At 39.7% G+C, this 21,403-nt stretch overlaps 1 long non-coding RNA gene across 1 annotated transcript; it reads right to left on the reverse strand.

The window, feature by feature from the left end:
* Positions 1–1,163: 1,163 nt before the first annotated feature.
* Positions 1,164–7,207, reverse strand: LOC138915327 (uncharacterized). Its single transcript, XR_011421134.1, has 3 exons — positions 7,076–7,207; positions 5,270–5,388; positions 1,164–1,245 (listed from the first exon to the last, which is right to left on the reverse strand). It is a non-coding gene; the product is annotated as an uncharacterized lncRNA (long non-coding RNA).
* Between the last annotated feature and the right edge of the window lie 14,196 nt (positions 7,208–21,403).

Below are 21,403 nucleotides of genomic sequence, written 5' to 3' on the forward strand. Positions count from 1 at the left end.
TGTTAAAATACTAGCTCAGCCAGAGACCCCAGTCAATAGAGGGTGGACCAGCTTTGTCTCCTAGATTCTTGGCTTCTTCTCCACTCCCAGAGTCAGGAAGAGAAGCAGCGTCTCCTGGTGACTGTCTGCTCCAAGGTCTTTCCATCGCTGGACACAGCTCACTAGCAGGAAGGGACCTGGGATCAGGGATGCAAGTCTTAGATTCTAGACCCAAATTGCTGTTAGATAGCTACATTATCTTTAGGGACAACCTAAACTCTCCACTTCTCATGTTCTTCATCTGTAAAATGGAGTAATAAAAGCTGTCATGCCTGCTTCCCAAGGATGTCATAAGGATCAAATGAGATAAGGTAGATAGAAAAAGTTTCTGAAAACCAAAAGTGCTCGACTTTCCTACAGATAACCACTTCCTATTGCCACATTGTTCACCCTCATTCCACTTCTCCTAGGATCCATGCCCCCTATCAATCCATAACCAAGCTCAGTTCATATTTTATCTCCTTCTAGAAGCCAACAATGAACAAAGCCCCCAACAATGAATGTCCTCTTGCTCTACGTGCTCATTTACATATGACCCCTGGCCTAGACAGCTCCATATTTAAGGACAATGATCCATACCAGAGCCCTGTCTCTGCCCCTAGACATAGGAAACAAGCTTCAAGATCCCCAGCAGAAGAATGAAGTTCAAATAAAGTGAGGATCAAGAATGTCATTAAGAGAAAGTTACCTTTAGTTTGCTTGAAAGCAGAAAACCTCTGCAGGTTACTAGATTGAGTTTCCAACCACTGTGAAAAGGGCCGCACTGAGCTCTGTCAGTCACACACCCCATTTCCCTGAGATGCTAACATGTTCAAGGACCTATGCTGCATGCTATAGAAAGGTGCTCTCTCATTTTATCTGTTATTACCGGCCCCCAACAACCCAACTTCCCCCACACCCCAGGGCACCTTTTGGCCCTGGATCTGGAATCCATCTCCTAAATCTTCTGCTCACCCAGTCTTCAAAATTTCCACCAAATCCAAGCTCCTCCAAGAAGCCTGTCTGACTCCCAGTCCTTCCTCCCCAATTCCTGCATCTCTAGGACTCAGTAATACACAAAATGGAGCCTTTGTTGCAGTGTTTGGTTTCTGGCTGTAGCCCAGATCTCAGTCCCGTCCCTTCACCTGCCTGCAGCTTCTCCAAGGAAGGATCTGTGTTTTACGCTCCTTCTGTTCCTCCTGTAGTACCCGGACCACTGCTGCAGACCTAGGAGGTAACCAGAAACACTTATTCATTAACCATTTTTTAAAAGTAAGTAGGAAACTTATTCTAATTTGTTAAATGCAGTTTACACTCTCTCGTGTACATAAATAAATAAATAAGAAACAATCATTCTCACAAAGCAGCAGAGACAATGATTATATGAAACAAGAAGCAAGCAAAAGAGAGGGATTATCAGAAAAGGAAATTGGAGGAAAGGTGCTTAAATCAGTGAGTTTGGCGCAGGTTAATGGAGAGAATGTGGAGGGGGGTTCTCAGAGGAGTGTGTGGGAGCTTGAGAGGCCCCCAAAGTGAGAGAAAGAAGTCAAGCGCAGATGACTCAGAGAAGATTCTTTCCATGGCCAGCTCTGGGCCTGCAGTGATCCGTTCTGCAACTGTGAAATGGGTACAGTGTAATTCTCGTGTTCGTACACTAAGGACTTTTGTGAGACCTAATTATTTATTGTCTGTAAAGTGCTTTGAACTCTCCAGATGAAAGACACCACAAGCAGTTCAAAGGATGACTCCGGACCATTATTAGCTGCAGTTAGACTCAAAGTGAGAGGAAAGACATGACCATTTTCAGCGCACCTGTCAGCTTGGCCTTTTTTATCATTTGTAGGATTTTTGTGCCTAAATTAGAATTGTTCTTCATTACTTTTTCACTGGCAATTAAAAAAAGATCAAAATGGGACTTGTAACAAGGAGTCTGAATGCTAATTTTTGCTCTCTGTAGAAAGGCAAAACACACATCTCAGGAATCCTTTTCTCTTTACACTTACAGTCTGCAAGAATTTTATGAGCTATATGACTTTCCTCCTCTTCTGCCTCAGAAAAACTGGGGCTAACAGAACTGAGGGAAGAAGGTAAAATTCACCAGTTTTAAGTGTCGATTTTTCTTTCTCTACACTAGCTGCCAAACTTCCAAACTGCCAAATGATGGAACATCTTTTTTTTGAAACTGAACCTGTGAATAGAACCATTGTTCTCATTATCAAAAATGCTGCCAACGATGAGGCCTGACAGTTTCTCTCTCTCTCTCTCTCTCTCTCTCATCTCCTCCTCCACCTCCTCCCTCCGTCCACCACCTCTCCTGAATAACTCAGTCTTTGGGAGGTGAATTTCTCAAGGATCCAATGGGACTAGAGTTTGATAATTTTCTTTCCCTGTTTTGGTCGAGGGTTTCTTTGGGGTCCCTTTTCCATCAAGGGCTGTTGCCTACAGGTCATGTCCGCCTCATGCTGAGGTCCCCATTTGCCTCTGGCTTTCTTTCTTTCTTGCCCTTTCCTTTAACTTTTTGCTTCCAGGAATATCTTCACTGAGAATCTGCTTGCTCTGATCTTTTTTTTTCACTAGCTTTATTGAGGTACACTTGACAAATAAAAATTGTGTATATTTATATGGATGTAAAATGTGATGTTTTGATATAGATATACATTATGAAATGAATATCACAATCAAGCTAATTAACATATGTGTTACCTCATAATTATGATTTTTTTTATGGTAAGAACATTTTAAAATCAACTCTCTAAGCAAATTTCAAGTATACAATGCATTATTATTAACTCCACTAACCGTGCTGTAGATTTTATCTCCAGAACTAATTCATCTCACATAACCGAACCTTCGTGCCCTTCGACCAAGATCTCCCCGTCTCCCCCACCCAACAGCCCCTCACAACCACCGTTCAACTCTCTGTTTTTATGAGTCTGACATTTTTATGTTCCACATATAAGTGAACAGTGAGTATTTGTCTTTCTATGTCTGGCTTATTTCACTGAGCATAATGCCCTCCAGGTTCATTCATGTTGTCATAAATGGCAGGACTTCCTTCTTTTTTACGGCTGAATATTTCATTTTGTATATGTGTGCATACACACATATCACATTTTCTTTATCTATTCATCCATCGACAGACACTTAGGTTGTTTGCATATCTTGACTATTGTGAATAATGTTGCAATGAACATCAAGGCAAATGTCTCTTCAAGACACTAATTTCATTTCCTTTGGATATATACCCAGAAGTGGGATTGCTGGATCATACAGTAGTTCTATTTTGAATTTTTTGAAGAACCTCTATACTGTTTTACTCCAATCTTTGAGAATTAGGTCTAACCGTAGGCATTGCTCTGGCTTCTTTCTAGCTCTTCTCCTTTCTGTCTCACATACAGAAGTTAATTCACCAAAATGAACATGCATGTTGGAGTTACATGTGGAGATTAGGAAAGAGCAAAGGTGTGAACTGCTCACACACCCTATTTCCTTCTCCATCATAGATTAACCCTCACTAGTAGCCTAAGAATCTAAATTTTTAAATAATGCTTGAAGATGACAAGTCTAACCCAGAATGGGGAGTTTAGAATGAATTGGCTTGAAAATAAACTTCTGAAGTAGAATGCTTTCTGTTTTGCCTGCCAAAGCTGGGAGTTGAGAAGGCTCTATATAACATTATCCCTCCACAATAGCAGACACTGTCTAAACAACAAAAGGAGATGAGGTAACCCACCTACACGGGCTGCTAAGGCAAAGATTTACTTTGCCCTTGATCCAGGAGAGGATTAGGATCCCAAACTGGGCTGTGGGCATATTAGAAAATTTCCTGGTCCCTCCAAAGTCTTGTGTTCATGTTCGGGGTATTTGCAATATCCTGAAAGTAGCCTTTCATCCCACAGCAATAATTGTGGATCACAACTACTCAATCTAAAATATCTTGAAATTGTGTTTAATGAGTCCAGTCTTTTCATAAACTGTTTCTCCAAGAACACAAGCTTCTCTTTTTAATAATTGTTGTTGGTTTTCTATTGTTGTTTTCATTGTTAGTGGTGGTAGACCATTATATTATTTAATAGAAGCAGCAAAGTCATCAATTTCAATGATAATTTCTTAAAATATAATAATTCAACAATGACAACAAAAAACCTTAATTCTCAGGGATAGGAGCAATGAGATAGAACTTTTGGAAGGCTCCATAATATTCTTATTCCTTTATTTCCTCTCTCAGAGTTCTATTTCCAAGAGAATCTTTACCTAAATGTTCCATGTTAAACACACATATACACACATACACAAAATACTCACTCCACTCTCATATCCTATACACACATAAACATGGTACTTCTCATTAGCTTTGTTTCCAAGACTGCCCACTATTTTCAAATGTCCTCAAGCTTCTTTTGTTCCCTTACAAAATCCCATACTCATCTCTGACTTATCATCCATCACCACACATTTGAATAAAAGAATGAAAAAAAAATTACTCCACCATTATATCAAGCATTGGAGTAGGAGACAGGTGACCTACATTCTGATCCCAGCTTTGCAAATAATTAGTTTTGTGACCCAGAATAAATCATTTAATCTCAATAAGTCTAATTTTTTCATCAGTAATATCAGGAATATTATGGTCCTGCCTGTTTTTCAAGGTTGTTGTGAGAAATATTTAAGAAGTGAATATACACCTGAAGTCAAATGCTTATTATTGTCCACATCCACCTTATGATATGATGTCTCTGTCTCTGACCTCTTCTCTGATAGCCATCTCTGATGATCACCACCTCACCCATTTATCATTCAGTCTTTCATCCATTCAACACACATTCATCATACACCAGCTATTGCCAGGCCTCGGGAGCTCACACACTCATGGGGAAGGCAGAAATCTTAACAGAATTGCACCCCTGTGTGAGAGGTGCCTAAGGAGCTGGAGAGCACCTCACCCTGTCTGTGAAAATACAGAAAAACTTCAGGCTGTTCATTGATGCATACGTGGAGTGGACATACATCTTATTTTGCTTTTCTGTCTCAGTCACTTACCATTCATTCCTCTTTTCTAATAGGATCTTCTTTCGAGAAATTTACTCTTTCCCTAATGGGCCAAGGAACAGACTCAACCTAGGCTAGGTGCTCCTTCCCTGATGCGTGAAACTGATTCATGATGAGAGAGATTTTAAATGTAGGAATCTACCGATTATAGCCATGGCCTCTGACCCAGCTCTCCTTGCTATGAGACTGTTTTAGTCATTACCATTTCTGCTCCTCTCGGGCTATCTCAGTCCCTCTTCCAAGCCTGGTTCTCAGCCTTCTCTGTGAGTTAGCAATAACCTTCCATTAAATTTTACTTTTGCTTTAGTTGGCCAGACTTGCCTGCAAAAACAAAAAAAAAAACAATTTTTTTAAAAGAAAGACTAAATAACAGTAAGCCTATATGCTAGAGGTAAGGTGTCTTTGTGAACATTTCTGAAACATACAGCCCTAGCTAAGAGCTCAATCCATATTCATTCATTCAACCAACAAATATCCATTGAGCATACACTATGTGTCAGGCACTGTGCCCTCGTGTAACTCACAGTCGAGTGGGGAGGACAACTAGTTAATAGGTAATTAGAAGTATAATGCGCAATGAGGAAAGGCAGGGCCCTCCTGAAAAATACAGTAGGTAGCCTGGGACTAAGGGGGGCTCTCCATGGGGAAGTCATATTTTACATGAGACATTGCGGATGCGGAGGATCTGTTAGGTAGAGGGTGGGGGAATGCTGTCCCAGAGGAAGGGAATAATATGTTCCCTGGTGTAAAACCATGCACAAAGCCACTGCTTCTCTATTTCATGAGTCACCAGGGTGCAAGGTAAAGGGATATAAAGATGGAGCCAAGAACTGAGCGTAGCCCTGGTCCCACTGCTAACTCACTCTGTGAACTTGTAAAAGCACTTGCATTGTTATGCCTGTTCCTCTGACTGGGAAATCAGGGCGGAAGGATACACAATATGGAAGGTTTCCAATGTTTTCTGATTTTTGTATATTTCTCATGTCTAATAATAGATGAATAAAGGATGGGGCATGAATCTCATCTAAAAGGACCACTCATCCAATCTTCTCACTGTCTTCTGTCTGCTACTCCCACCACTGGATTGGGCATGGGTGCAAAGAACTTTGAAAAGCAATAAGAGGGCACAAAGTCTCAGATGAGTTGGGAATGGAAGGCAGAAAGGCAAGAAGTTGACAAAGATGCCTGCACAAATTTTTATTCTGTCAAGAACTAACCCTATATAGTATCCATTTCCCTCTTTACTGCTATTTAGGATAGCACCTCTTTCATATTGTTTATGACATTGTAATGTGTGTGTGTTGTGTGTGTGCATGTGTATGTTCTCTTCTGCTTTCCTTACCACTCATTTAAATAATGGAAAACAATTATAAGTAGACCGTATGCCTCAGGTCCTGTCCAAAAATTGTCAGTCAGTGATTCAGCATAAATTATATAATCTCACTGGAAAAATTACAAAAAATCCTACCTTCCTGTTTGGAGAGGAATTTTTTAGAAAGTAGGAGACATCCAGCCAAGAAAGCTACCGATGCTGGTCCTCAGTGGGACGTGCATTTTCTCAGTCCACAGCTCTTTACCCCAAACACCACCCTCCTCTGAATGACTGAAGAGGTCTAAGCACAGGACAACCCCGAGCAGGGAGATAAGCACACTCCTTGAAGGACAGCCCTGTAACCAGAGAAGAAAGAGAGTGGTCTGAAAAGAGACTACCCTAGGAAGAGCTGGACTCCCTATCAGTTCCAAGACGTGAGAATCCTTGCAATCATTTCCCTTATGATAAAATTTAAGCACCAAGCTGTGAGCAACTTCCCTCTCCATTAACATTTACTAAAATAACAATGAACATAAAGAAAGTTTTCTTGATAGCTGTTGGTTCTCAACCTTGGGAGTTCCCCAGGGTGCAATTTAAAACTGCCCCCCATATGCAAAGGGCAAGAGAAGAGACCAAAGAAAGAGGCAGGCCACTACAGATTGGTAGGTGGCAGGTTTAAAAGACGAGAGAACTTACACGTGAGGATTGTCTTGTTTGGCTGCAAGATGAGTAGATCTCCACACCCACCTGCCAGAATCTTAAAAGCTTCTATAGAGGCCTTTCTTGGGTTCAGTCACATACACAATCCAGATGGTCTCAACAACACATTGCTCTCTCAAGGCTGTGTCCTTGAAAATGGTTCCCACTGTGGCAGAAGTGGGCAGATTGTACATTCCAAGGACAGAGGAGAAGGGTGAGGAGCCTTGGTCCAGTTCTCAGATCAACAAGCAGTCACAGCCTTTCGATGACCTCTTCCAACAATTCAATATGCTATCCCTGAGTGTGAGAAGAAAAATAGAACTCAAATAAACGTGAGCTCAGTCCCTAAAGGGAGTTTACATAATCTCAGAGCTGCTAAGGAAACACAACTTAGAAGAACATGCAGGGAGCATTTCTCACCAGAGACTCAGTGTCTCTCCAGGTGCACAGAGGTGTCCTCAGGGTTAAGGAAGCAGGAACTAGGCTGTGTGAACTGCAACTTTATTCCCATGGCTTTATTCTCGTTGTTTCTCTTCTAACACACAATGCACATCACCTCCATTAAATCCTTGTCCACCCCACTTCTGCATCTAGGAACGCCCTTTTCTTTTCTCCCCTCTTGTCTATATCCTACCCATCCTGAAGGTCCAGTTGAATCGGGAAGCTTTCCCAATTCAAACTAACCCTAAATGTCACATTTTCATCTAAATTCCATAGCAATCCCTGTATGAATCATTCATTTGGCACTTAAAGTATCCTCATATTATTATATTGAGAAATTATTATATCAGAAAATGGATATGAAAATCCATTGAAAGTTATAAACTGGTAACCTAGCATTTTTGAAGGCATAGTTCACAGTATAATAAAAATGCATAATATTAATAAATATTACATTTTAAAAAAAAGGGTTGCCTATTAAGTGTGAAGAACAGACAAAACCACACTATCTGTGGGGATAGAAATCAGAATAATGGGGTGGGCTACAGGGAAGAGGGTTGACTGGCAAGGATCATGAGAAAACTTTCTAGAGTGATAGGAATATTCTGTGTCTCGTTTGGGATTTGGGGTACAAGAGTATATCCATTGGTCAAAACTTATCAAACTGTATACTTAAAATCTGTATATTTTGCTGTATGTAATCATTTCTCAATAAAAAGTTAAGCAGATGCCTTTATAACAAAACTTCAAAGAGCTTCTATCATGTTATTGTACCTTATAAATCTCCAGAAAGTCGTTATAGCACCTTATTTGTCCAAAGCACTCTTCATTTTCAAAGTGTTCTGAAATAATAGCATTCTATGAAAACTCTGTGATAATATACAACATTTGTTTCTATTTTCTGTGATTATATTCAATTCACCAGGGCAGAAACTGGTTTTATGATTGTCTGTACCCACAATGCCTGGTATAGGGCCCCAGAGACACTCAGTAAATGTGCCTTGTTGCTGCTGTTGCTGAAGATGATGATGCAGATAACGATGAAACAAGATACTATGATAAAAACAAGGGTAAGTAATTTGCCCCAGGTCACAGCATCAGGACCATAGCAACCTTAACAGTGAGGGGTATGAGTAGACTCTCTTGCTACAGGAGGAGGATGAAGGGGTGGACATTTTAGTAGGAAGGTTCTATTTAGTAGCTCTCAGGTCTCATGAGGTGGCTGCATTCTCTACTCACTTAGGAGATCATGCTGCCAGTTTCTGAGAATTTACTTATCTTTAAAACACCCATAAAACATTCTGGTGTTAGGCACTGGGGAATCCACAGTGAATAAAACACAGTATTTGCCCTCAAAAAGCTCACGGTCTAGTGGGGAGTGTGATGCAGAGATGACTTAAAATGCAGTGGAGTAGAAGAAGCAAGTGCTACATGAGCGCAAGGGAGGGAATAACTCAGTTGGCTTTGGAAAGATTTGAGGCGCTGATATTTGCCAGTGGGAGATGGTAGAGGAAGACATTCCCAGCTGAGAGGAGATAAATGTAATAAGGTAACACATTTGGAATGGACCTTACATGTCAAATGACTGTAACTAAAATGCCTTATGATCTTACACAAGTTATTTATCTTTAGCTTCCTCATCCCCAAATACAATATAACAGCGAAGCTGCAACACAGAGTTTCTGGTGCATGAAGGAGGTATGGTTAGATAAGCTGCGACCAGATCATGAAGCTCTTGTGGATCCAAGAGCTGTAAAGGAGTGGGGACTTTATCCCCCAGGATGATTTTAAGGAGAGTGACATGACCATGTATGTATTTAGAATGCCCCTTAAGTCCATACCACTTAGCTAATTTTACACAGACGTGTGTTTTTTGATATTTTTTCCAGAGTGTTAATCTTGTTTCTCCCAAACGTATTGTAAGCTACATGAGGGCAAGGTCCTTATCTCACATAGCAAGCAGCAACATATGGAGGCCATAGAATGTGCTTACTGTGTATTTCTTGATTAGTTCTCATACTGTTATCTAACCTCCTTCTAGACAGCTTAATCAGTAACGTTTATAAGGTTGAATACAATCACAGATTATAAAGCAGAGATAAGAAATCCTAGAGCACAGGAGTTCACATTTTACACTAACATTTTATGAACAGAAGCTTGTTTTTGTTTTCTAAAGGCCTTACAATCACCTGGTAGGTGCATGTAGGTGGGTGAGTGTCTCTCTGCATATATGTGGAGAAGTCTGTGCAGCAAATACCAAGGGCTACTGTTTGTAGAGCCCTAAGTAGAAGTGAGGAAAAGGAGCTACTTATGTGCAAGGATTCCCAGCAAAATATATTAAAAAGCAAGGAAAGAGAGATAACGGTGAGGGACTGAAAGTAGGATAAAGGAAGAGAAGTGCAGTTGACAGAAGAAACCAGCTTAAAGATCTATTTACTGGTGAGGCCAAACTCTTCTTTGGAGACCACTGGATTTAGTGGTTAAAGGAAAAAATATACACAAATAAATTGAGAAAAATCAATGATGACTCTAGACTACTGAAGACTTGACTTGAGTGAGTTACTTTGTTTCCTTTCGTTAATCTTTACCCACACGTAGAAACACACAATACAAACACTCTTGAATTCCAGTGCCTCAGCCCCTCTTAGGATTCACAAACCCTCGATACTGCCCTCTAGGCGACACGATCCCTCTTCTCCCTCACAAAGATAAATTTCATATCAGCCCAGCAGTCAGCCATCATCTATTCTCAGGGGAAGAGTATATAGCATGACCTCCCTTGAAATATTAGCTCTATTTACACGGGTTTGCGTGGACCACATTACTTATGAGTCACCAAGGGGAAACGGAGCCTCCGGTAGATAAAGCGATCAGCGGCAACCTCTGTAAATAAATCTGAAATTTCAATGAAGGTCATGCCAGGCCTGATTTATTCCTCAGCACCCTATGAAATAATGTTGACCAGGTAAATGGTTTTCATTTTTTTCCCCTCCATCCACAGAAGGGAGAACCTTTTAGCTCTAAGGAGCTTTTTGTGCATATAACAATGAGCATCTGGCCGGAGAGAGAATACACCCTGAAGGAAATAACCTTTTATTATTATATTAGATTCTCAATACTTAAAGGCCAGGTCATATAACAACAATTTGGTTTTGTTTTTAAATTTAATCTGGTGGTACGAGTTCTCATAACAGAACTTAATTGAGGAGCTATTGTTCAACAATAGAAACTATTTTGTATTCAATAAACAGAAATGGAGCATCTACCAATGGGAAGCACTGAACAGAGCCTGCGTTTAACCAATATAAGGGAGATTAAGATAAATTTGGCATGATCCCTAAAGGCTTTCTTGTGTCTCCATTGAAAACTCCCAACTGTTCTGAGAAGCCAAGCAACATCCATGGCATATTGATAAACCAGTCAATTTGGTAAACAAATAATCATTCAATCAACCTGTATTTATTGAGAATTTTTTAAGGATAAGACTTTATGTAAATATTGAGGTGGTTGGAGGTGGAGATAGAAATTAAACGAAAGCATAAGAAATTTTTTGTAACCCTCACAAGCTTGTAATGCAGGTGAATTTCATTAGATAAATAGTCGTTCCAGTGAGAAAAAATAGTGAATCAAATTAGGTGTTTTTTAAAAAATTTTGGAGCTCAAAAACCATACATCTTTTCTAAACTGAGTTTTCTACTTTTGCATCTGTGTTATTACACATAGCCCATATGTAGCAAAGGGATTTCAGGACCCCAAAGAGTTGTCCTTTGAGCAGGATAAAAACATCAAGATGTTTCTAGGAGATCTTGAGAGAATTGTTGAGAAAGGTGAAGAGTGGGTTGAGAAAGTCAAAGATAAGGACTAGACATTAATTAGTTCTTTAAAGAAGAAGATAAGATGCCAATAATACTAGAAGTATGCATCAAAAAATCTCACTTTCCAGGCTGGCCCGGTGGTGTAGCAGTTAAGTTCCCACATTCTGCACTGGCGGGCTGGGGTTCGCTGGTTCGGATCCCGGGCATGGACCTACGCACTGCTCATCAAGCCATGCTGAGGCAGGCATCCCACATATGAAGTACAGAAGATGAGCACAGATGTTAGCTCAGGACCAGTCTTCCTGAGCAAAAAGAGGAGTATTGGCAGCAGATGTTAGCTCAGGGCTAATCTTTCTCAAAAAAAAAAATTCCTCACTTTCAATATGACTCTCTCAGGTCTGGTTGGAATTTACAGAACTAATGGTAGCAGCTCCTGCTTTCATTTATATCTGGAATCACAATAAAAGAAAACTCTTCAGTGTATATGGATGCCATTAGAAATGACAGCTTTGGAGAACAGGAACATGTCCCTCCATCCCATGTTAACAGAAACACCAATCTCACTCATATTAAGAAAGTTTTCTCTGGTTCTCATTAAAAATCTCATTTATAGGCAAACAATTGATAAATTGCTTAGAAGATACTTCTATCTGTTCATAAAACCTCTTTGACTTAAGGAATTCATTGAGTAGCTAAGACTGAAAAATCTGGATTTCGTTACACAGACTCATTCTTACTTAAACAAATTTCTTTATCTTCACCTTCTCTTACAATCTTCCAACTTTTTGCTGTTTCACTTTCTTCTAAGCATTATCTCTTCTTTTGGGGGCATGGCCTCATATCCTGTTGGAGAGGGGCTCAAAATTTTGGTCTTTCCATCTGTAGCAACTCTGATCTCCAGTAAGGCATGAGCACCCATTCAGGATATGATATATGGTAATTTTGTTGGATTTTCAGTCCTTGCTTACAAAGGTTTCAGAACATTCTAAGCAGTTAGGGCATCAGCAAAAACCTGAGGGCCGCTCGTTGTCATGCTGAGGCGCTCTCCTGTATCTTTCTTTTTTTTCCATTCGATCAGGCTTTATGTGTGCTTTGATCCAGGCAAAACATAACAAAGATATTTTTCAGTTGCAAAACTCCAACTATATATCCACCGAGGGCAAAGCTAAAACCATCATTAGGCAACAATGATGCTTTGAAATTCTGGCTGTAGAATTTTGTGGAGCATAGTCTCCTTCCCCTTTATGTGAATAAAACCCTTTATAATGCTTCATATTCACAATGCCTCCTGGTTTTCCTGCAACGCAGCCCTGCTTTGTTATTCCCTCCTTGCTGCTAAAGAAACAGAGGACAAGAGTGGCTAAGTAACTTGCCCAAAGTTATTCACATAGATTAAAATGAGAATATTAAAACTATCATAAAGAATGAAATGAATGTTGTCTGCAATCACAGGTTCGTCCTGTGGCAATGTTAATACTTATTGCCTGACATACAATCTCTCTCTCGATTACCAGCTACCAGTTCAAATCTTATCCTTTCTCTAAGGCTAGTTCCAGTACTATCTCCACAAACTCCACTTCTTCCAAACCAGCCTTCTAGGAAATTTTTCCAGTCATACTATTCAAATGCCAAGATAAAGTTCCTGAATCTATACCGTATTGCTTTCTATACATTCCAAATTGGTACAATCTTTAGGATGATAACATGTTCCTACTTCTTCTTTCATGCCCAGTGATACTTATCCTATCTCATGGCAACAGTAGTAACAAATTATTATTCCACTGGTTGACAAAAAGCACTAGGCTTAGAGTCAAAAAGAGCATGGCTTGTGTTGCCATTCATAAGCTCTTGAAACCTGGACAAGTCTTTCTAAGTTTCAGTTTTTCAATCTATAAAATGAAAATATTAAACAGCATGCTTTCTGATTATAATTCTAAAACTAAAATTCTGATTCTAGTGTCTTACTTGCACATACCCTTTGGGATGCCAGGAGGGGAAATTCCCTCCCTTTTTCCCACTTCTTTCCCTCCTGCATCCAACTCTTATCTATATGCTCCTTCAACCCTGACCCATTTATCTCACCATTTCCAAAAGTGGCATTTAGAGAGGTAATACTGAGTGAATCTACTACTAATCTATTTCATTTATTAACATTTTAAAACAAATATTTCAAGACATATTGAAACAAGGCTTGAGACTCTAATCATGGACTCTTGAGTTTGGATGTGCTATTCCCTATCTCTACTTTATGGGGGAGGATCATAGCCAAACACATTTTTCTGTCCTCTGGAAACAGAAACAGGATGACCAGAGTTTCTTTTAAAGAAATTGAAACTGTATATGAAAGTCCTTAGTAATCGAAGGAGGAAACATTTGTCACTGGCATTATTCTTTCCATGATGGACAATGCACTCAACTTGGCACTACGAAGTCTGAGTTCAACCTCTGCTACCTAAATAGATGTCTGGTGAATTGAAAGTGATCTTTAACATCCCCTCCAGGACTAACATTCTAATATTTGAGAGGTCTGATGGGGCCTTCCCTACCTCCTATCAAGAACTCCACACCTAAGTTCCCAAGACCCTCCTTCACCCATGGTAGTGTTCTCTTCCTGCAAGACGTGCCGTCCTAAGACAGTCTCCAGTGGGTGAACCTATACTACCAGCTTCCATCTATACCAGCCTTACCCGCATTTATCCAAGTTCTTCTACTGATATAAATATTTGAAGCATGAAGCAAGCTCATACTGCCTATTCACATGCTTGTGTGAGAATATAGGATCTCCATGGGATCTGTCCAATGTGGCAAAAGAAGCTACTGCTGGGTCAGCGGAAAGAGTGACCCATATTCCCTTGTCTGTTGACCAGACTCCTCAATTTTCAGCAGGTATCTGTTTTTCCTTATGCTCTGATCTCTTATGAATACCAAATGATGCCCCAGTATTAAGCTAATCAACCTCACAAGACATTTTGCCAATAATTTTGTATCGGCTAAAACTCTCATCTTCCATATGAAAGTGACAGCATGCCATAAAGGAAGGACTCACAGAGATCCAAAGCATGAAGCACCTTTCTGAGCCTCAGTTTCTTCATCTATAAAGTGGAGAAGTTGTACATGTCTAAAATTACAGGAATGATTTAATAACTTAAGTTAGATCAAGACAATAGAAGATAATGCAGCCATTCAAATGAAAATTACAAAAATTGTGCAATAATATGGAAAAACATTTCTAATTCAATGTTAAATAATGGTAGAAAAACATTTTATTGTATTTTTACTTCAGTAACCATACAAATATATATGTGCATAAGGAGAAGGCATTATGCAAAAAAGAGAAAATCATTTTAGAGTAGTTTGATAATGGGTGATTTACATGGGTGATAACCACTAAATAATGGGAGAATCTTTTCAATTAACAATAAAGTGGTTTGCTTGATTGCTCAGGTCTCATCCAGCTGTGGAATTCCATGATCCTTTGATAAACACATTCATGTCAGTGTGTTCAGCAAGTGTAAATGGGATGAGTTCCTCATTGAGATAAAAAATACATTTAAAAAATATGGAAAACATGCCTTTATGAAAAATGATGACTGAAATAGATTTGCTGATTTCATGTAGTTTCAAAGGAAAGGGAAGATTTTATGTTTCTTAACTGAGTCTTTTCCTTATGCCAGGAAGTTTTAGGCACCTAAGCTTCCTTCTGCATATCTTTATTACAGGTAGTGTTACCACATTGCACAGGGACTGTTTACCTTGATGTCTGACTTTCCTAAGAAACTGTGATCCCAGGAGGTTGGGGATGGGGTTTTATTAATTTTTGAATGCCCAGAACCGAACACAGTGCTTAGCATATAGACATGGGCGAAAGTAAATGTTGGCTTCAAGAAATGAATGAATGAACGAGAGAAAAGGAGAATAGGAAGATCAGCATTCTTCTCTTAAAAGTAGAGCTATCGCGGCTGCCCAAGGGCTTGGTATCCCATCCCAGGGCCAGTGTTGGTGTTTTTTTTTCTTTTTCATTTGTCTGTCTTCCCCCCAGGCCATCTTCATATACACAGTTCACTGGACTATCTTCTTGTTGCCAAAGTTACGTGATTTATATTTCACCTCACAAGCCCAAGGTTTGCCAGATCAGACTCATTAAACCTGATAGTGATACACATTCCCCTTCCTAGCTTATTGTTTGAGTCAGCATTGCTAATAAACCACCCTTGCTCATATTGATTTATTTCTTGTCTGTGCTCATCTTTGTAGAGTATGCTGGGAGGTCTTCTACCAACCCCCTTCACTCCCACGGAAAAGACGTTCAGTGTGTTGGGGGCCATACTGTTCCTCTGATCCTCTTCAGAAACAGAAACTATTCCGTAAAGCATGTTAATACACCATTTCTACAATTCCTTCTGGGGCACCCAGGGAAGTAGTCCTAGACAGAAGTCCCTGCTGGTGTCTGGATACAGGGGCATATATAAAAATATTTTGTTTTCACTTGTTACTCTTGCTCACTTGACATTTGTTTTCACATTACTCAGAATACTCCCTCTCTGTTCTCTATCTTTAAAAGTTCCCTTGCTAATGGCTCTTCTACTCAGCATTAAATGTGCCCAAGTCTGCTCCATCTAGATACCTCCCTCTTTCTTGCTTCACCACTCAGTACCTTGAAAGTGTCATCCACAATCACTGTCCTCACTTCCTGTCAACTTCCAGGCTCTCCTTACCCCACCAGTCCAGTGAATCTATTTTCCCAAAGGTCACTGATGACCTCCACTGTTAAATCCAATGGACATTTCACTCAGCAGATATTATGTGGCCTCTCTGCAGCAATTGACTCTGTCTCCACTCCTTCATTGACACACTTGTCCTCTCTTTCTCAGCTTCTCAGAGACCTCAGTCTTTTGGGTTTTCTTCTACCTCTCTAGTCATTTCCTCAGAGATTGATCTTCTTTTCTATACCTTAAATGTTTGGGTTCTGTTTTTATTTCCCATCTAATTTTATTTTGTCTTCCTGGGTAAATTCGTCTATTCCCATGGCTTCTGAAGTTCCTATGTGCTGATGATTTTCATAGTCTCTAGCCTTATCTTTCTCCTGATTTCCAGAACTAATATATCATATAGTGAACACCTCTGTTTGAACATCCTAGGGGCACCTCAAATTCAACATGTCAAAAAATAAACTTGTGGGGCCGGTCTGGTGGCATAGTGGTTAACTTTGCGTGCTCTGCTTCGGCAGCCCAGGGTTCGCTGGATTGGATCCTGGGTGTGACCTATCACTGCTTGTCAAGCCATGCTGTGGTGGCATCCCACATAAAACAGAGGGATATTGACACAGATGTTAGGTCAGTGACTGTCTTCCTCAGGCAAAAAGAGGAAGACTGGCAACAGATGTTAGCTCAGGGCCAATTTTCCTCACACAAAAAAATAAATAAGCAAATAAACTTGTTATTCCACTCCCCCACACATGTACCTCTTTCGTATTCTTTATCCCTATGAATGGTAAGACCATCTACCCACTTACCTGAAGCAGAAACCTCATTCATCCCCCATTCTTTCTTCTCTTTCTCCTCTTACTCTCCTCCCATCCAACTAATCACCAAATCTTGTTGCTTTTCCTTCCTCCACAACTCAAATCCATTCACTTCTCTCTATCCCCACTGCTCATACCTTAATTCAGGCTACCATCTTCTTTCACCTGGACTATTTCCTCCCTTCCACTCCTAACCTTAGCACATAAAGTAGAATGAGACCCAAAATGAGACCCACTTCTTCTTATAGCCCAATTATTTCCACCAGCCTAAACATATTACAATTCCAGGTAGTTACTCTACCTTGATCTTCATATTGGATGCAGATTAAAAATGAGGCTAGATACTCAAGAACATCACAACACTGTCCACTACTCCCTGCTATCTTTAATTTTGCAATTGGAATTTATCTTCTGTCTCATTCACAATTTCACTTCCTGCATGGTATCAATCATCCGGTGCTCTAGGGTACAGAAAGGCGTTACAATGCAGGCTCTGGGGCCCGCATGCTTAGGTTACAAAACTTACTGTGTGACTTGGTGTAAGATATTTAACATCCCTGAGCTTTAGTTTGCCCATAAGGAATATGAGGATATGAATAGTGTCTACCTCAAAAGATTATTGTGAAGACCAAATTTGTTAACACAAGTAAAGGACAGGTAAATGCTTGGCCAATGGCAAACTCTGTTGGCTTTTTCTATTATTATTTTAGTTGGCTTATCTCTTCCTCTTACAGTTTTCCTGAGCCTACTGTTCGTGCCCAACACCTAGTTGCCCTCCTTCTGTCACTAGAAGTACTCTCTCTGACATCTCTTCCTTTTCTCCAGGCCAACCTCACACCTGTATCCAAAAGTAAGTTTAATGATCTTCACTTTAGAAGTGAGGAAAACAAGTCCAAGAATGGAAGTGATCACCATGGTTACACAGTAAGTGAATGCAGAGATGGGACCCCATCCCAATAGTTCATAACTTTGCATTCAGGGCTCTTTTCATCTCCTGGGAGGGATCTTTCTCTCTTTGTTGAACAGAAAATGTTTCCATATGCCCTGCACAAGGCATTATTTCTAGATAAGAGAAAAGAATGGTTGTCAAATGATGGCAACATCCTGCCACAGTGTCTACAGTCCCCATCATTAAAAGGACTTCCTAAAATATACTGGAAAAACTTTCTCTACGGAATTTGTTCCCACAATTTCCATTCCATGCCACTTCTTTCTTTTTCATTACCTCAAAGCACCTTACTTATATTTCTGTGAGGACTTGCAAAATTCATTAAAATTAATTGTTTCTGTGTCTCCTCTCACCCTTCACTCAGTAGATTGTGAAGGAAAGGGCATTTCATTAATCTTTAAATTTCCAATGCCCAGCATGGGGCCTATCTCATAGAAGATAATTCAATAAAAGTGTATTTTATGAATTAGTAAATCTGTGCTCTAACTGGGTCAAAACACAAAGTATTTGAAGAATGGAAACATCCCAAGGGAATGTTTTAGATGATTCTACACAAGTCAGAATACGTCAGAACTCTCATGAGCTAAAATCTAGAACAACTGGTTTTCATGGCAAGACGCTTTCATCTAGCCAACTAAAAGTGGCTCAGATTTTAAGGGTACCATTTATTGCTTATTTCACATGACATTCAGAGGTAGATAGTCCCTCAGCATCAGTGAACCAAAGGACAGATGACAAGGGTGTAGAAACATCCACTTTCTCTTCTGTGAGGCACAATTCAAATTGCCTTACCTGGTTTTTCTCTCTCCTTTTTAAACTTTCATGAAACTTCCTCTCAATACTGCTTGTCTGTAATTTGCTTCTGGTTTATGCCCATAGCTCATTTTCCCAAGTAGATGTAAACTGGTCAAAGGGAAGAATAGTGTCTTATACATATTTGTATCTGCCACTGAGATATTTATTATGCCCTGGGAGGCACTCACAGCTTAGTCATCATTTTTGAGTAATTGATTGATTCAGTCTTCTACTGATGTCCTACACACAAGAGATTTCCACAGTGAAACAATGCATGTTCCCTATTATGGAACACAGGTTTAAGGTGAATAAACCCATGTTTATTAATTTGCTTAGCAGCAAAATAACCCAAATCCACTTGCATTTTTCTTGGTTCTCTAAGGTGCTGCTGCATGAGTCTGGTGAGGATGCATTTCAGATGAGTTCCTCAGAGTCATGCCCTTATGCTGTCAACATTGCCACAAATTTATCTGGATTGAGTTGAAACCTTGTTGATTTAATCCAGAAGTTTATTTCTGACAGACAGCTGGGTAGCATTTGTCACTGTGTTTTGAATCCAAAGTCAAAGAGATTGAGAGTCAGTGTCATCACTGTTTGGGTGGTAGTGAACCACAAACGTGGTTTACTTCCATCATAAATTGTTATTTGTTGTTTTTACAATGTGCATAAACCCAGAGGCTATACAATGGGAATACTTTATATATTTTACAAATAAAGGCACGAACATTCTGGAATGGGTACTATGTTTTGGTATCCAAGTGTGGATATTTCATTCAGAGGATCTTTTCTCTTTAATCTAGACTTTTTCCTCACTTATATCAGCCAATGGAGCAAAAATTAAATATATGTGCCATCAAGACCCCCCCGCTTCCCTTGGCGCATATTTAGTAGAGGACACTGCTCTTGGCCTCACATCTCACAGATTCCCTGACAGCCTCAGCAGGGAAGATATGTGAAACAATCCATAAAAAATGTGGGGTTAGTGTAGACATTCTGTCAATGAACAGAAAAGTAATTCAGAGCCCCTGCCAGAATTCAGCTTTCTATGATATTTACCAACCGAAGTCAATTTGGAAGTAAAGTCCCCACGTGGAGAAGCCAGAAGCTGTAACCACATTACCACACACTTTTTCAAACAACTGGCCATTTCCTAACCCATCACCATAACCACACATTATTTAAGGAGAAGGTTAACTAAACATAGGTGTCTTACCTCACCTTATAGATTAGTGAACTTGCATGAATCAAGGAGGAACATTGCGACTTCATGATTTCCCAGTACTCTGTGAAGTTGACATCCATGTAGGATTAAGCAACTGTTACGGTAAATGAATCCTAGATCAATCAACTTGAGATTAACTCACTGAGTGATTAATTATTTGCTATGTACCTGGTTGTCCCTAGAAGGATTTAAAGTAGAATTCAAAAGCATACATAGTGTAATACAATGAATTTACTGGAAATGGGGCATAAATTTGTTTCCAAGCTTCCAAGAGAACCACAACAAAAAAGAGAAGCTAGCAATCGTGCCACTTGGTGTTTGGAAGACAAAACCCAAGGCAGATGCACAAGAGAAGTTGATTCCTTTGGTACCAGGAGCAGAGTCCTCACAGAAAAACACTCTTACGTAGAGAACAACATTTTTTTTTGTTACGATGAGGAAGATTGACCCTGAGCTAACATCCATTGCCAATCTTCCCCCACTTTTCTTTCGCCCCAAGCCCCAGTACATAGTTGTATATGCTAGTTCTAAATCATTCTAATCCTTCTATGTGGGATGCTGCCACAGCATGGCTTGATGGTATGTAGATCTGCACCCAAAATCCAAACTGGCAAACCCCAGGCCGCCAAAGTGGAGCACGAAAACTTAACCAGTCGGCCACAGGGCTGGCCCTTAAACAACATAGTTTTAAAAATATAGATTCACATTAAGAAAGGATTAATAGATTTTCATAGGACTATTTCTTAGAAAGTCTCCCAATATAGCCACTGACATGGAACAAAGTTCAACATAGTAATAGAGTTTTCTGTGACACTGCTGTTACTTGCGTAGATAAATTAGGCAATGGATCAGGAAATTAGTAAGTAACATTTGTTTATCATGTATCGGGGTAGTCTGCTGCATTGTTTGCATTACACCTTAAAGGTGGGCATAAAAACAGAAGAGATTTTTCTTTTTAAAAAATACTCTAAAATTAGGGGACATATGGGCTGTTACTTATCGTGTTTTGGCTTTTTGAAAAGCTTCCTAAGATTTCTTGGATCCAGAAGCTGTACCTATCTAAGCATCCTGAAGTAGAGCTATAATAATTTAGAAACTTTGGCAAGGGAAAAAAAACTGTTTTCACTAAAATGGCAGTTACGTTTAAATTTATATAGTCTGGCTATGTCTTCAACCAAATCTCTACATAGTTTTCTTAAATTTCTGTCCCCTCTGCCAATACATTAGCTTCTCCCAGGGCATCAATAACTGCTAGCCATTTTTTGGAAGGTATTCAGAGACAGCTACCCTAGCAGTTCAGAAAACTGTGGCCATCACCCCATGCAATCTGTCATTTCTATAACCCCTACGTGTGTACTAAATTTCACTGAAATCTATCAAATATTACAGAAGATATGCCTCTTTGATAAGTTTTCTCAGCTTCCATTTTGTCTCAAAATGAATGTGTTAAAAATATAAAATAAAGAGACATCTTGATATCCTATCATAAGGTATACAATTTCAGCAAAATAGGTCAATGTACAAACCTATACTAAAACAAAAAGTTTCAATAGAGTTGAAAGAGAGCAACTACTCTCGCAGA

Source organism: Equus caballus, chromosome 8 (genome assembly GCF_041296265.1).
Source record: "Equus caballus isolate H_3958 breed thoroughbred chromosome 8, TB-T2T, whole genome shotgun sequence".
NCBI classification, from domain to species: Eukaryota; Metazoa; Chordata; class Mammalia; order Perissodactyla; family Equidae; genus Equus; species Equus caballus.